Source organism: Protopterus annectens, chromosome 1.part2 (assembly GCF_019279795.1).
Source record: "Protopterus annectens isolate FY-2018-M chromosome 1.part2, PAN1.0, whole genome shotgun sequence".
In the NCBI taxonomy this organism is placed as follows: Eukaryota; Metazoa; Chordata; order Ceratodontiformes; family Protopteridae; genus Protopterus; species Protopterus annectens.
In genome coordinates this window covers 691381839-691400073 of record NC_056727.1, presented here as the reverse complement: position 1 = coordinate 691400073, position 18235 = coordinate 691381839, and the positions used below count along the sequence as shown (strand labels likewise).

Here is an 18235-nt window from a genome sequence, read left to right as displayed (position 1 = left end):
TTGAAAATAAGGTTAACTTTCCGCCTAGAGGAGCTGCTATTTGTTCCCTGGTAGGCGGATTTAGGGTTAAGTCACTGTGGTTGTGTTGATGTAGTGGCAGTGGTTGTGTCTGTGCCTCTGTTGTTACCTTGCCACTGTCGTCCTCTGTAGGCACCTCCTCTGGATTGGTTTCTGCCTCTCGGGCGTCTATTCCTGCCCCTTTGAGATCTTGTGGAGTCAGGAAAGGACCAATTTTGGCAGGCCAGTTCCTGCTAAACCTTGGGTTTGAACCTGCAAGAAATCTTTAACCGTTTGAACAGATTTTGCCTTTTCTTCCATTTTCTTCATAACCTGCTGGGCAGGTGTACCAAACAAACTTGTCTTATCCATAGGAGCATCTAGCAACTTAGCTTTAACATGATCCGGTAAAGCTTGCTCCTTTAGCCATGCATGCCTTCTTATCACTGTGCCAGTCATGGCTGATCTAAATGAAGCCTCCAGTGCATCATAGCCACATTTTAAGGAATGGTTACTAACCTGTTGTATGTTATTTACCATTTCTAATACATATTTCTTATCAAGAGATTCATCAGTGGTTAGCTTTTTAGTTAACTGATCAAGCATAAACTCTTGGTATTGTATCATGTGAAACTGACAGTTTAAAGCTCTAGCTGAGAGAGTAGCTGAAGTGTAGACCTTTTACCCCATCTGTCTAATGACCTTGCTTCCCTTTCAGAAGGAATAGGGTTTTAGCTATGGTCGTGCTACTGCCTTGGGACCCTGGGATATAGTTTGGGTCTGCAAGTGGGGCCTTGTAAAGGTGGTGATGAGTATCTGGCACCCTGTAAAATCTGTCTGGTTTGGCAGGGGCTGGGGTAAAGAATCTGGAGCGGAGCAGACATCATTGAAAGCATCATCCACCACAGAGAGAACAGGAGGTATAGCTTAGGGCCTGTGCTGTGGAAGGTGCAGAAAGGTCCTAAGTCTTTTCTGGAGTCTGAAAAATCCTGTTGCTGCCATTGGAACTGCTCTCGCATGGCATGTAAGGTTTCCCCAAAGGAGAATTCTTCTGGTGGGAAGCAGCTGGAATGGATTCTTCAGCATCAGAATCTTCAAAATTGGAGAAAGGAGCCTCTGGCTGGTCAGTTATGTCTGATTCATCAGCAGAATCATCAGAGGACACTGGCTCAGGGGCTCTGCCCTAGGTCTCTTCTCTGGGGGCTGAGAGGCCCTGTCTGGGTGAGATTGAGATCCTCTAATTAAAGAAATTAAATCTTCTGCCAAAGTAAGCATTTGAGAACTAGAAGAGGGCCTGGTTGTGGGGGGTTTAACAGGCACTGTTTTAGTAGTCTTGGCTGCTTTAGCCCTGGCGAAGGCCTTAATGGACATGGCTGCTGGAGGCCTAGCAGCACCACGTACTGGGGTAGAGACATCCAAGGGAATGGTGTCTGATAAGTCAGTGGCAACCACCGTAGTGGATAAAATTTCTGAGGCCGATTCAAGAGTGGTAGCAGGGGCCTCAGTTGTAGAGATAGATTCAGCTGTACTTTGATCAGTTTTCTCAGTTTCGGCCGAAACCGAGACACTCGCGGTTTGCTTAACCATGGTTTCGGCCGAAACCGCGGACCAAGAGTGTCGGTCTTTATCTTTGCGTTTTTTGGCAGATTGGGTAGTTGGAGGATCCGACTGCATAATGTACACAAAATCAGAACCGAAAAACTGTTCTGCAAACTCCGACCGACGCCTAAGCGTTCGTCGGTTGAAAGAAGCACAGGCCGAACAGGCTGCTACGTCGTGGGCTGGGCCTAAACAAGGCAGACAATAAGAGTGGAAATCTTTATGAGGTATTTGTTTCCCACAGGTTAAACAATTATTAACTTTTTCTGACATCGGCTGAGGCAAGAAAGAGTCCCCAACGGGGTACTTAGCTTTAGAAGTCTTCGAAGTAGTATTCGGTAGAAGTAATCTCTGGATCCGACCGACCGGCACTTGCGAACAGCTTCTGCTTGGCGCCACGGCAAGAAAGACTGAGGAAAATGGCGTCGGCTGATGCCTTTATACCCGAAGACCAACAGAGATGACGTCGGGTGAAGTGTGACATCAGCCGAAGCCGGACCCGGACTTTGGAATCTGGCCGACTGAAGGGTTGCCTGACGACAGGACAACCCAGTTGTTATGACTGCAGATGCATCCATGAAGGACATCTTTTGTGGCCTCTCCAGCTGCTGCAAGTGTCGGGTCAGATACATTCCGAATGGGGCATTGTACTCAATCATTGGTCTGATGAGTGATGAGTAAAGGGAGACTATGACCTCCCTTGATCTAGATGAGAATCCCTTCATGATAAGGTGGGCAATGTAGAAGGTCTTCCTAACTACTTTAGCTACATGGGTGTCGAATGACAGACTACTATCAACCTGGGTCCCCAGGTCCCTGATAACTTCTTCTGTGCTCAGTGGATTGCCACCTATTTGGTAGCTAGGGGCTTACCTTGTTTTTCCCGAAGGGTATGACTATGCATTTTTTGGCATTTAACTTTAGGCCGTGGCTCTGGCACCAGTTATCCATTTCTGTGAGACCCTTCTGAAGGATATCTGTGTCAGATGTGTTTTCTACTATGGCGCCCAGTTTGCAGTCATCTGCAAACTTTGTCAGCCATAACCCTCCTGTGTTTGCTTGTACTTCGGAAAAGTAGATGCCAAACAAGAGTGGGCCCAGGACTGAGCCCTGTGGGACACCACTTGTGACAGGCTTTGAGTCTGACATGGCGCCAGCAACTCTGACCCTGTGGGTTCTGTCACTCAGCCAGTTTGCAACCCATCTTGTGATGTATGGGTTGACATTTAAGCTGATGAATTTTTCAATGATACCCGAGTGGGGTATTGTATCGAAGGCCTTAGCCAGATCGAGGTAGGCTGTATGGACTGCCTTTCCCTCATCAATGGCTTTGGTGACTGTTTCGAAAAAGTCAACCAAGTTTAAAAGGCATGATCTGCCTTTGACAAAGCCAAACTGGGTTGGATCCAAAGTCTGCAAATTCCCTATGTCTTTATTTATGAGGTCCATTATGATCCTCTCCATGGCTTTGCAGATAAGGCTTGTCAAGCTAATGGGACGGTAATTTCCAGGGTCGGTGGAGGCATCGCCTTTGTGAAGTGGTACCACAGTTGCAGTGCGCCACTCCCTGGGTACGTATCCAGAGGTAAGACTTTGATTAAACAGCTGTCCTAGCTGTGGGTTTAATTCCTCATTGAGTTCATGGAGCACACAGCCGGGGACACCATCAGGTCCCATGGATGCTGTGTTTTTTGCTTTGGAGAGAGCAGTTCTCACTTGGGCGCTGGAGATGTTTGGGGGGCTGCAATCGTTTGGTATAGATATCTCTCCTTTTGGGGGGGAGGGGGGGGAGAAGTTTGCTTTCCTTTTGTTGTAGAGTTTGTTTATGGCTGGGGTCCACCAGACTGGACGCTTGCCTTTGGTACAAGGAGTCTTTGTTTTGCTTGGGATTGCCTTATCCATGCAGTCCTGCAGGTGCTGGTAGAAGGCATTTGTAAGTGATTCAGCGGCTTGAGTACTGTTTTCTGCCAGCTCGGGGGCCTTAAAGGAGACCACACTAGTCTTTAGAAGTGTGAAGTCGGCTTTTGAGAAGTTCTTTACTGTGGTCTTTTTTATTTCAGGTGGGGGTGGGATGAGGACCTCCAGCGAGATTAGTTTGTGGTCTGATCTCACCAGTGAGGGGTACACCTCCAGTGTTGAACATTGTGCTCCCATGTTCGTGATGATGAGATCAAGTATGTTATCTCCTCTTGTGGGGATGGTGACTAGTTGTTCCATGGCATTTGAGTTTATGAATTCCAGGAACTTTTGGGCTAGGGTGTTTGGGCTTGAGTAGTGTTCCCAGTCTATATTAGGGTAATTGAAGTCACCTAGTATGATGGTGTTTGGTGATACATTTATCCCCTCTAGTGTTTTCAGGAAGGCCATGTGAGGTTCTTGAGTTTGTGAGGGTGGCCTGTAACATGCTACAATTTGCAGAGCAGTCTTGCCTATGGTTAATTGCACCTGGATGGTCTCCGATGCATCGTGCGTTGCCACCAGTCTTGAGGTGTGGGTGTCCTTGATGAATATGGATACCCCCCTCCTTTCTTGGTATTGTCCGAATTTTGGGGCGGAACGCATGATATGAGGTAAAACCTGATAGCGCTGGGGTGCTCTCAGGAGCTTTGAACCAGGTTTCTGTCACAGCACAGACATCGATGTTCTCCATACTGAGAAGGGCCTCGAGTGCGTGCATTTTGAGATTTAGACTTCTGGCATTGAGCAGCATTACCCTTAGTTTTTTCCTTTTTTGTGTTCTAGGGTGGTAGGTTTAGAATTTGAGCCTTGCCTAAAAAGGCACTATGGGGTGGCAAGAGCCTTTGCCAATATCCGAATCCTAGGGGTGACAGGTGCAAGCCGTCCCTTGCGAAGCAGCGTGGCTTGTCCAGCATGTCATCCCAGGCAGACAGACACTGGATCCCCTTTGAATGACACCAGTGTTTAAGCCAATTGTTAAAGCTGATCATCTTATCTCTGTATTGTGGCATCATTCTTGGTGAAGGTAGGATACTGCTCAAGGTCAGGGTCATACCTGCCTGGGCTACATAATCAGAGAGCACCTCAATGTCTCTTTTCATGTAGTCCAAGGAGGTACGTCTCAGGTCGTTTACACCAGCGTGGACAATGACTGAGTCATATTTGTACCTGCTGTTGAGAGACCTGAGTGCTTGCGTTATGTGGCGGATTCTAGCGCCCGACAGGCAGCTTACTGTGACCTTCTCCTTACTCAGTCTGGTGGCGGACGTCAGTGTGTCTGACTATGGAGTCACCAATGACTAGTGTGTCTGGCATTGTGTTTGGCCTTAAGGGCTGTGACTGTTTGACACACTGACTGTGAGGTCTATGTGTTGCAGGTGTTGTGTTCTGAGGTGGTGGTTGTTTGGGTGTCTGCTTTGGTGGCCTCTGCTGTTTTGGTAGATTTTTGATCAGAGCCTCCGAGTATGTCTTTGTGGGTTTATGTGTATGATTTGAGGTTGTAATGGTACTATGTGAGACTGGGTCTATAGTGTGTGTGGTAACCTTCTCCTCCTGACTGGTCTTGCCAGTCCTATGTTGAGAGAGCTCAGCCTTCAGTTTGGCCGTATAGTTGCATCTCTCACATGTATTTGTGTTTTGTGGGAGGAGGAGAGGGTTGTCTGTGTACATGAGGCAATTGTAACATTGCCTCAATATTCCCAGGTTCACCAGCTGAGCAGGAGAGGACACTAGCAACTGATCCCTCGACATGCTAGAAGGAATAGACAAAAAACTTTAAAAAGATTCGGGGAAGTGGGTGACCGAGAAATGGGGGTTGCCTTTTAGGGGTACTATCTATGACAAGAGTGCCGTATCAAGGTAATAAGTACTGTAGGAGCAAGTGCTACGTTTAACAGATAGAGAATAGTCTACTTGGAGTCAAGTAGAGATGATCTTTTTAATTATAGGATACGCTGATTAGATCAGTAGTATAGTTCGAGGAAGGTAGTTTTAAGGGAAAATTTGAAGAGTGGACTTTAGGTAGCCCGAATAGTTTAAACCTGCTTAACCGGAGCTGCCCTAGTGTGCAACAGTGGCAACTCCGCGCTAAATTGCGCTAATGCGCGCTAAAGCGTGCTTTATAGCAGGGGGCTGGAAAAGACAGGAAATGACCCAAAATGGCCAATAAACTACAAGTTACTGCCTTAAACCACTCCTCTGAGGACAAATGAAGGAGTTATGGAAATGACCCCTAGTGGCCAATAAAACTACAGTTTCAAGTCAGTAACCACCTCTACGGGGGCAGGGAAGCTGCTCAATGTTAGTCACTGCCACTGATGAACACAGAGACCCTCCTTCAGCCCAAGCAAAAATGGCCTCACAGAAACTTTCAAACAGTTCAGGAACAGCAAGCCTGTAACTGAACTTTTTAACTCTCAGAAAAGTGGGAAAAAAGCAAGATTTTTTTTTGTTTTTGTTTTTACAGAGATAGCAGAGGTTCACAAGTAATATCAAGTCATAACAGTGCAGTAAATGACCCCACACAAGAGTGCTAGGTCAAGGACAGAAAATATGCAAGTTTTAAGAAAAAACGATTTAAAATTAAGTGCAAACAGGAAATTCAGCAAACAGCTTTTGGTTGTGCTCTAAATACAGCTACTAATACAGAAATCAAGTTTAACAAGCCAGAAAATGCTCAAGCTAGGCAGCTATGCAGAAAAACTTAGCAAATAAACAGAGAAAAAATACTTAAAATCTCAAAAGTGGCTCCCTTCTTCTCTCAGCGTTTTTTCCTCTTGGAGGGTGCTTCACCAACAGCCAGCAAGCCTGAAAAGACGCTCAAACCACGAGGCAACTAGGTTTTAAGAGAGGAAGATGAAGGAGTTATGGAAATGACCCCTAGTGGCCAATAAAACTACAGTTTCAAGTCAGTAACCACCTCTACGGGGGGCAGGGAAGCTGCTCAATGTTAGTCACTGCCACTGATGAACACAGAGACCCTCCTTCAGCCCAAGCAAAAATGGCCTCACAGAAACTTTCAAACAGTTCAGGAACAGCAAGCCTGTAACTGAACTTTTTTAACTCTCAGAAAAGTGGGAAAAAAGCAAGATTTTTTTGTAGAGTTTGTCTGCCTTACTTTAGTTTTTTTTGTACCAGAGTTAGTGGCGTTTACAGCTGCCTTGCCTACCTCTTTTTCTTGGTGAGCTGATGCAGGTTATAATGGGTGAGGAATGGTAGACACCAATTTTATACTTTGTCTTACTGGAAGGAAATGAAATCTAGGTTTTTGCCAAGTCTCTTCTATTACTTTGAATTTGAATAAGGTCATTAATGCAAAATTGGACATTTATACTAGTTATTGTTAAGATAATGTACATATCGGCAAAATCTGTTTGTTGTGTTAACTTTTATAGGATTTGTGGTGCAGTGTTGTAAAAGTCATACAATGGATGCAAAAGACTTCTTCCTTGATGAATCATTGAGGGTTACAGCATGTTAGTAATGCCCAACATTACAGTTTCATGCTTTGCAGTTTCATTGTTCGTTAAATGTAGGCTGATGCAATAGGCTGATGCAAAAACCTGTTCCATTAATGCTTTTGAACACATTACAGTAGCAAATTGCTGTTGCATTTTGTTTTGAGTTTACTGTTCTGTTTCTAAATTTGTCCTTTTGATACATTTCATAATGCTGCATTTTCTACTCTTAATACTGAGGTCATCACTACTGTTATTTGTGGTTGTGCACTTGTGTAATTAGATGTGCAGTGGTACAATATTGCAGGTATTTTGGTAAACGGTGTTGCAACAGACTGTTTTAGTCATGCAGAATTTCATTTCAGTTGATCTACAGAGTAGCAGTTTTTCTCTTAATGCACAGGTGAAGACATTTGACGTTTTAGGGGTGCTATGCAGTATGCAGAACATTTTGTGATATATTCTTGACCAGTTACATACAGCAACATACAATAAGGAGTGTGCATCTAAAGTATTATATGTCCATAGAGATAGTGCAATGTACAGATGTAGAATTGTTTCCAGTGTGAAACATATAGCAGGGTAGTGTTTAGCAGACATTTACAGCAATGCAATATTGTAGGAAATGGTATTCATGGGCAGTTTTACTTTGATTCTGTATAGTAGTAGTTTTTTTTTTAGTTTGATACTCTGGCAGTTCTGTTTTGCATTTGATTACTTATGGTATTGAACATTATAAACAAGTTTGATTTAAATTACAAGTTGCATTTTTATAGAATTTTTAGAAATGTATAGTGTTAATTTTTGGCTATGTACTTGAACGTCATGCTTTTGTTTGAAAGCCCACTTCAACCAGGTGCCATGGAAATGGCACATTTTCACGTAGTACGAAAATAGGGTGTTCCATATTTTGGCTGTTTGTCACACAGTTAGGTTGTGTGTTCCACATTGGCCTCTTAAGAGGTTGAGAGCTATGAAGTCATGTCATAAAATTGTTGTAAATGACCACGCTTCACAATCACCATAGAATAAAATATGAACTGAAAGAAAAAAAACTCTGTTTACTAATGTTTTAAAAGCCTTGCACAACTGATGTGCCTTCTAGAGTAGCAGCAGCAGTCGGGTCATAAAATGCCTAAAACGCTATTTTTCTCCATGCTTAAAATGCACAGATTAAACTACTGAAAGGCTCACAGGGAGAGCTATTGTTAGTACAACTACAATTTGAGATGGAATTTGGCTAACATCTTTGAAACTTCCTTCAGGCACTCTTCCCCACACCCAGCCCCCTCAATCAAAGGTGAGCATGCTCAGAAAGGCAACTTGAAATGAATCAAAACAAAAAATCCCTGGGACTGTCCCTTTAAACTTATATGAAAGAGACTCATTCCAATTGTTAAGGGCCCGGTTTTGCAGTCGGTCTATAAAAAGACTTCTATGTCGGCAGATGCTGCAAGATACCAACTACCTTATCTTTGCCACTATCAAACAAATGTCCAGAGAGGGAAACTTTGTAGTTTTGCTTACTGAGGTATTCAGTCATCATTAATTCCCCCTACTTTCCATTTTCTACATGGAATCAGTGTACTGCAACAACTGTTGCCAATATCCTACCATTTTAGGTAGCAGCTAACTGTGGATTAATAGTGTTCACATTAAAGAGTACTTCGGTTATGGCGGTCTAACCTGTGATTTTTTGGTGTTTACTTTGTAACTTCTAGCGTGCTGAGAGGTGACTTGTGCCTTGCCTATAGGGCAATCTCTGACTCTGCCCTAATGGAATGCTGCACATCTGCAAGTCAAATAGCACAAGAGTCACTAGCTCTAGGGATCTCAACCTTGCTTATGACATTAACAGAACATGCTGGAGAGACAGACAGGTCTCCCACAGACTGCTGCTTCTCTGGAATAGACTTCCTATTCACGTAAAACAGAGCTTCTCATTGACCCTATTAAAACGCAGCCTCAATAACTGGATGGGAGACCACAAATTCACCCCTGGGGTGGCAACCATGTCTCTTCATGGAGAGAGGTAGCCGGTGTTGATCACAGGCCCACTCTATTCATAAGTTCGTTTTAAGAACTACCCAGAAAGAACAACTGGGGATACTTGGGAGTAACATGGCTAGGCTTGAAAAGGCTCTAGGGCCACTAGCCTAGTTACCTCCTACGAACCTATATGCTGCTGTGCCATGGATAACCCAAATGGCAAAGAAAATAGTAGTGTGCTGTCTATAACAAGAGACTGAATTTATGGGAAGGCATTATTGAAATTTAAAGACATCTTCCATGTTGTCCAAAGTTGGCATACAAGGATTTTGCCCAATAAAAGCAGGCCAACATTATGGTAATAGTGTGAAGCAGCTTACACAAAGCTCTAGGCTGAGAACAGTTAAAACTGCACAAAATTCGAATTGCTGCAAATTGTTAACAGAAATCAGTAGCTGAAGAGTCCAGGACATACAGAAGGTTAACAAAGTGAAGTAAAAGGGAGAACAACTGTGAACACTGAAAAGGGGACAGGAAGCAGAGTGAAGCAGAGTTGAGAAAAATAGATGGTAATGACACTTAAAAAGATGGATTAAATGCACTCTGAAATTTTCAAGATAAGGGGATCCTTGACAGAGTAAACAGACAAACATTAATAAAATGATGAAAGAGAAGATGTTTTATCCAGGCATTCAGAGTAACTGATATGTAAATAAAAATGAAATGGAGACAAAGGAAAACGGTGAAAAAACAATATGAACAAAATGCACAGAAAGTGGTTGAGCGTTAGGACAGGTCACACAAAGACAACTTGACATTTAAACCAACACTATAACAAAGGGAATAGCTGCAAATACTTTATGAGAAAATGCCTCAGCACATGGACTGGACTTTCTAATGCTGATATTAAAAAAGAAACAGCACACAGAGAAAATATTCCTCACTTTTGACTGAGGAAATAACACTGACCAACACTGATTAAACTGCAGATATCAGTTACAACAGGAAATTCTATTCGGTTAAATAAAGGACCTATCTTAAAAGTTGGAGAGAAGTGCATTTAGGTAAGGACTTTTCCCTACAAAAACAAAAAAACAAAAAAAGACAGCTTTTCTTCCTTCCACAAGGCTCTTCAGAAAAATTTCAAGTTATTTTATCCTACATAACTCCGAGTTTTCCACCCACGTGGATTAGAAACCTACAAGGATCCTTGATTTGCATAAAATAAGCTGAAGGAATTAAAAGGTCGACGGAGACTAGGCTGAATATCTGGAAGCTGGCTGGAGCGGAAGCACAAGAGTTCATGGAAACACTCAGAGATGTGGCACCTAAAGAAGAGGAAATTGGTGGAGTTTAAGAATGGTGTGAAGACCACAGAACAGATATGTGGTCAAGCCAAGTATGGAAATAAGACATGCAAGGATAGCTAGTAGCAGAATTAAGAAATCCAGGAAATCATCAAAAGAAAGGAGGAATGCTGGAAAAAGTGGGATACAGAAAAGACAGATTAGTCTAAGAAGGTATACTGGTTGGCTAACAAAGAGGCTAAGAGAGCAGCTGCAATAGCAAACAACAAGGCATCAGAAACACTTTACCGGTTTCTGGAAAGTGACACAGCAGATAGCAAAAAGAAACTATCAAGTTCCAAAGCAAAGACAGAAAGCTAAAGAATATAGTAATAAGATATCCCTCATAAGGCATGCCAGCAACAACCAGCTCTCCAGTCCAGAGGACATCAGAGGCAGATGGAAGGAGTTTTTTTCAGCAGATTCTGAATTAAGAAAATCCCAAAGAAACTGCATTGCCCCCTACACATGACCTAAATGAAAGAGAAAGAGCAAGCCACCCAGAAGAACAGAACAACAGAAAACAAAGTCAGGGAAAGCAGCAAGCTCAGATGAGCTCAAGTTAAATATAATCATGTTGTTGCATGAATTAAGAGAGAAATGGATCCTGAGGGCACTTGTAGCTCTATTGAGAGAAGGCATATTCTAGATGTCCGAAGAACATGCATTCTAGTGCCACTGTGCAAGAACAAAGGGGACATTCACAACTGCAAGCAGTACACAGTATCAAATTCCTAACACACTGCATGAAAGTGCTGGAGAGCGAATCTGATAAATGAAAATGTGGAGCAGAAGAAAAGATGGGAGAAGAGCAGTACGGATTCAGATCAGGAAACAGCACAACTGAACCAGTGTTTGCAGTGAGACAGATAGCTGAGAAAAAGCAAATGAAAGTGTTTAAATGTGATAGAGTTTGTATAAATTAAAGGCTTTTTCCCAAAAATACTGTGTGTGCAGAAAGGAAAAATATGCAAGGCTGAACAGCAGGTTTTCAAAATAATATGGCTTGCTTTGCAAGAACAGTTAGTTGTTGACTTTTATTAGAAATGTCTAGTTTAGTTATTAATAAATGTAGCTGTGAGTTTAATGGCATCCTGTTATAAAAAAAGGAAGTTACATTGATTTTGCATTACAGACACTGTTTCATCTCAAAAATAGCATCATCTTTTGCATATCAGCAATACAGAAAGGGACATTTGCATCACAGGGACTTTTTCATCTCAAAAATAACATTTCAGCAATGACAAAAAGAGACGTTTGTACCACAGGGACTGTTTTACCTTAAGAATAACATGAACTGTTGCACAACAGAAATGAGAAAAATAACATGAGCTTTGAATGGCGCTTGCATTAAAAATAACATGAGTATTGCATTAAGTATATAAAGTATACAATACTTGCTCTTCTTTAGTGACGTTCTTGGACTGAGTGTTCATCGGTCTAGCTGTGTTACAATAGAATTGAAATAGCTCTGACAGAATTAACTGTTTGTCAAGAATTTGTACTAATACAAATAAAGAATAACGGACACAGTAGTACTGTGTCTGTCTGGTCACTCTCAGCCATTTCTTTCAAAATGGGCATTCCTAGACTTGGAGAAAGCATATGACAAGGTTCCAAGAAAGATGATTTTGGCAGTCCTGCAATGGTTCAAAGTTTTGGAAGCAGTCGTAGAATTAGTGTAGGCTATGTATAAGGAGCCAATGACAAAAGTAGGAACACTGTTCAAGTTCTCAGAGTGGTTTCTGGTGGGAGTGGGTGTATATAAGGGTTCAATTCTGAGCCTACTGCAATTCAAACTGGCGACAGACTACATTACTAAACACGTTGCAGGAGATGGAACAACAAAAGTGCTGTATGTAGATGATGTAGCATTACAAGCAGTCTCTAAGCAAGGCCTTCAGCAAACAGAAACAGAAAGCAAAACTGAAGACATACTAGATGAAATGGAGTACAGACAAGACAGCTGTCATAAAAACAAATGGAGGAAATGAGAAGAAGGTGGACATAGAAACAGAAGGAAAACAGTAGTACAGGTTTAAAGCTTCAAGTACTTGAGAAGGGTGGTTAAGATCAAGGGGAGTCTGAATGAGGAGATCAAAGCTACAATCAGAGGGGCTGCATCCAGCTAGCACAGAATGTCGGGGGTAGACTGTGACAGAAAAATGTCAAAGAAGCTGAAAAGTAAGGCATACAAAACAGTGGTGTAACCAGTACTACTGTATGGTACAGAAACCTGTGCGGTAAAGGCAGAGCAGTTGAGGAAGGCAGAGGTTATGGAGATGAAGTGCCTGAAACAGGTGTAGGATGGGGACAGATGAAGAAAGGAAGACATTAGAGTAGAGGACAAAGTTCTAAATGCAGAGAATATCAAAGAGAACAGATTACGATGGCTCAGGAACATTTGCATGAAAGCAGAAGACAATCTGGTAAAGATGATTTGGGAGACGTGAAGAAGGCAAAATGAAACAAAGATGTCCAGCAAAAAATGGATGGAGTGTGTGAAAGAAGATATGCAACAACCAGACATGACCACTGAAGGTAGATGGGTGGCACTGAATCAAACAGGATGGCAACACATTGCTGCAACACCCCTACCACATGTACAAAATAGGAAAGAGGATGCTGACAATAAAACTAGACCATCACAGGATACAGTTCACAACTTTGCCACCTACAGTAGATGTAGACAAACAAAAGCAAAATTTAGCTTGTGTGTCCGCAGTATTTTATACATCTTGCCAGGTTCCGGGCAAGCAGGAGAGGTACCAATTTAGTCCCCTACTGTTTCAATGTGGTTTTCTGAGCAACAATAAAATATTATCTTGAAAGAAGGAATGCATCAGTGAAGGGACCAAATGTTGTGAAGTTAAGGACTGCCCACGCTGATGATGCACTGGTGAAGCACTAGGATTATCCAGTTTAAACTCTGGATGCGGTATACTCTCAGAGGATACCAACACAGAAAGCAATGCTAAATCATCTTGTGGCAGCATAAAGGGCTGTTAGGAGAACTCTTGTTATTTTGGAAAATGGCCGAATGCATTTTGGGAGTCAGTAGAGATACAGTACCTTGTTCATAATGAGATGGATGTTTTCAGACTGTCAATTAATTTACATCTTCATTTGACAAATCACAATTATCCAGTTTAAGAACTCTTGTCATTCTAATCCTGTTTTCTTTCCTAAGTAAAAAAAGTTTCAAATCTAATACACTGTAGTTTAAAGACCTGGCAACAGCCTGTCAAGACACAAAAGTCATACTTGTGTCTGACAGAAAAAATCTCTACAGAAAAGTAATAACCTGTAAAGAAGCACTAGCTACTATGCAAATAAACTAAATTAGAAGAAAAAAGTGATGAGAAGAATTGAAAAAGACTCCAATCAACACTAGCTGTTAATGCCATGCTCCCTTTTTTAATTTCTCCAAATCTTTTGGGTTTCTAATACCATGATGGGAATGGACCCCATTCCCAAGTCAAAGTATGATAACAATTCATGAAATTAGTATTGTTTGATTCTTTGATGTCAGCCAGAAGTGCTCTATGCAACACCAGCAATGTGCTCAGTAATGACACCTGCAATTCGTATGAAGTTACATGTATTGGTAACATATCTAAATACGCTTGTAAATTCTTTTTTATAAGACCCGTTGCTCCTACTACTACTGGTACTGTCTGGGTAGCTTTCTTCCACATTTCTCCCATTTCTGCTGGAAAATCCTGATATTTCATAACTTTGTGCCTCTCTGTACACACGAGACAGTAGTCTTTGGGTATGGTGAGTTCAATGATCAATGCTACTTTTGGCTTCTTTTCATGGACTACTACATCTGTTTTTCTAGCATCTATCTTTTGAACTGTTGGTAATGGGTGATTCTATGTGATGTAGACTTCATCATTTTCTAAGACACTTTGTGGCTCATGTTTCCAGTGTTTTTCAGCCACTTCAATAACAATGTTTGCAAAGTCCCCAGTGCAACAGTCTTGCCGCATTATTATGCTTTTCAGTATACAGTCCTTCTGCCATTAGTATGTCACAACCAGCAACGAGGAATGCGACTCTCTCCAATTCTATTTCACAAAACCTGAATTTATCCGTTTCTCCCACATGTTCAATAGACTTTGTAAACCAACGTGTATGTAGTCCACTATCAAGGGCCATCAATATTAACTTTTCATCTCTTGGTTTGAATTCACCTCTCCTTAACCATCCCTGCGTTAGATCCAGATGAACATGAGGTTCTTCCAGAAGTTTTCTATACTTGCAATTCTATTTATGCAAATTCCACATTTCTTACCTTCTCATCTGGTCCTTTACCTTATATTCTTTCGTTTGTTGTTTGGCACATTAAGATGCTGCCTGATTTTTATCTACTTCTGGTTTGATTTCCATTCCTGCTTGATGCCAATATGCTTCTGTTAGATTCAGCAGAGAAGTCATCTTAGATTTATTCTCATGTTTCAAAACCTTCACTACATTTGGGTCTTGTGAGGTCAGCACATATGTGGGGAGTTCCACGACTGCAGATCTATGCATGTAACCAGTTTCAAGGAGGCCCATCCCTCCTTCAGAATGGGGAATATATAATCTTGGTATGCACTGATTTTTTATAAATCATTTGGGGAGCATGAAGCATCCTTCTTGTTTTCCTATCTAATCTATCAAACACATTTCAGGGCCAATCTCTATAAAACTAAGTTAGGACAGGAAAGGCAAACTGGTTTACAGCTTTGATTTTGTTGCTAGATGTCAACGCTGGTTTCAGGATTAATTTAAGTTTTCTAAAGTGTTCCTTATTAAGTTTTATTTGCATTTGTTCACTTTTTGCTGTTGCTTCTTCATTAATTACTAAATATTTATAAACTCCCTCTTGCTCAAGTTCTTTTACATCACATTCTTGTCTCAAACTGATGTTTTCTTGGTGCTGAAGTTTTCCTGCTTTAAAGGTTGCTTTTGCACATTTATCAAAGACCAAATGACATTCTTATATCATCTGAAAAAGTTATGACAACATGCAGTTGTACTTTGTTCCTCATCTGATGAGCTACACAGTTTTAAATCAACAGATAAGATGAAAAGTCTTTACACGTTCTTGTTTTCTAGGAGACAAATTATAACCATGGCCTAAGCTGTTAAGTAGACATGCTCCCTTATGAAGGTTCTGCAATGGGGTCTATATTACAAGATTGAAGCTTTACTTAATCGAATAAGTAAAGCTCGATCTTGTAACATCAAAACAGTAAAATGTCGAACAGCTGATTTAACCCAGGGAAACACTTCCCTTGGCCGTTATATGGAGTATGTCCATTTTCCAATTTGGAGCGATCTCGGAGTTTGTATATTTAGGTAGGGGAGGTTTGGGTGGCGAAGCCCCCCACTTGATTTTGAATGTAAAGTTTTTTGTTTTTTTTTGATTTGACCAAGGGAAGTGTTTCCCTTGGTTGAATCGGCTGTTCAACATTTTTAGATGTCAATATTACAAGATCGAGCTTTAGTTACTCGATTAACTAAAGCTTCGATGTTGTAATATAGAAACCTGCAATGTACTGTCATGAGATTAAGGTCTAAACAGAAATACTGCAATGTTAGTGATATTAATGGAAATGAAAGCACAGGTAAGTTACAAAACACCCAAATGTTATGATCTACTGTTAGAGTAACCAAAGTTGATGGTGCAGATGAAATAGTTATAAATACATACAGAAACTCATTTGTTTATGTATGCATGCATATATAGGACTAAAACACTTAGAACTTCCTTAGAGACACTTGTTTTTACTTATCACCAAGAGATACTAATAAAAGAACTGCTGGAATGTTTTCTTGTGGAGCCTGTGTGGCGTGTAATTATATTTACACCAGTATAAACTTTACTTTCAATCACTGTGGCAAAAAAAAACAACTTTTCCTAAGTACTTTGACTGTAACAGTACATATGTGGTTTTTGCAGCTGTATGTGACACATGTTCTAATTTTTACATTTGTAAAACTACACGGAGACTCTCCAGCCACATTAAGGAACATTGTGCGGCTATTAGAAAACAGAAATTTAACAATGCTTTGGGGAAACACAGCAGATTTTGTACTGACTTTATTAAATTTAGGTTTTTAGTCCTTGAACAAATAGAATGCTTTTTTGGTGACACTGATAAACTTCTTGAACTGAGAGAACTGAAATGGCAGTTCTTGTTTAATGCAGACTCTGCCCCAGAGCTTAATGAGAATTTTAATATAAAATGTGCTTTAAAGTGGTCTAGCTAACCTTTGAAGATACATTTGTAATTATTAGGTGCCTTTCACTGTTTAATAACTAGGGGAATTCAGTATTTAGGTATGCATCCCCCCCCCCCGCAAATTTTAATTCTGACAAATACACTTATTGGCTGCTTATCAAGATCTATGACTTTCTTTTTAATTATTTATGCGTGGTTTTTGGTGACGCAATTATTTTCTTAAGAACTGATGGATACCTATTAAAGAACGAAAGCACTCAAAATACACAAGTTTGGCTGGTTTCTTTTCAGCGGGTGAAGTCGTCTTGCTGTTGTATTTGCTTGGTACACTTATTATGCTTTATGCAGTTTAGTAGTTTATGTGAAGATAGGTGAAGGCTGCCAGCTTAGCTAGATAGAATTTTGTAGATAATTCTGTCATGTGTAAATATTAATTTAAGCCACAGGCTTGTTCTCTTAAATGTGAAAAGACTGTCTTGGATGTTGAACTGAAAAAAAATGTAACAATAGTGCACTCTGCTGTAAGAAAGCTGATAAGTCAAGCATTTCCTGACTGTCTTTGATCTCAGGGCTCAAAGCCAAGATGTCTGGATGAAGGAATTTTGGCTATTGTTTTGAGACCAGAGTTAATTGCTAGAATTTGCATGCATAATTTCTTTTATTGCTCTGGTTTCCTGGCCAGCTGCAAGATCAAAAGGGCTATTAACCTCTGTGTTTCTGTTAGCCTGGGAACCAGAAAGAAATGATATAATATGAAATGAATCAGTGGTACTGTGTTATCAAGTTAAGGACATAAATAATGATGGCACTGAGCATTTGTCCTGAGAACATCGAACATCACCAGCACTGTCTTGCTCTATATGGAAGTTTATTTTAGAACTGTGTTTTCTCTTAGATATAACTAGGAAGAATTAGATTAGTTTTTTTTTTCTGTACTGATGTCAGCACTTTTCTACTGTATTATTTTGAGTATTTCTCTGTGATCTCTGAAATCTTGACTAGCACTGTGTAGTAAGAAGTATTGTGTTGTGTTTTTATTATTTATTATTAAATATTTTTAAACCTTTCAATTGTGGCTGTTTTGTGTAGAGATAATTTAAGCTCTAACAGTACACTGCATGTATTTAGTGATACTGGTCAAGCCACTCCAATAAGCCTCGACTGTTCAGTTGCACTTATCATTTGGATAATAATATTGCATAGTACAATTGGACACCCTTTCATAAAAGCCTTTTAGTAGCTGATGAATATTAGTGGGTGGTAGCAAGTGGTACTACAGTACAGTCTGGGTAAAAGGGGCACAGCTGGTGAACTTGTGCCAGCCTTCCCCAAGAGTGTCTGTGTGGTTGTATATAACTCTTATCTCACAGTGTGTGCGTATGTCAGCTACTTGGGCAGGGACAGGAAGCACTGTTGGACAAAGAGGGTGCTGGAGGTTTTAGCTTGCCCACTAGGCTGAGATCTGGACCCTATAGCTGTGCCAGTGGGGAGTCTTACTGGGGACCTGGAGAGAAAGGGAGAAACCAGCCCCAGACTGACTGATCTCTGTGTGCTCTTAAGGGAAATTGTACTTTACTGTGGGTGTATTTATTATCCTTTCCCTATATGGACGCCCCTCACTGATGTTAGTGGTGAGGATTGAGGCTCCTTGATT

General features: G+C 41.0%; 1 protein-coding gene across 8 annotated transcripts in view; it reads right to left on the bottom strand.

Annotated features, from left to right (window-relative positions):
- Positions 1-18235, bottom strand: part of BIRC6 (baculoviral IAP repeat containing 6) — a 4524268-nt gene that overhangs the window by 2350616 nt on the left and 2155417 nt on the right. The gene's annotated exons all lie outside the window — the stretch shown is intronic.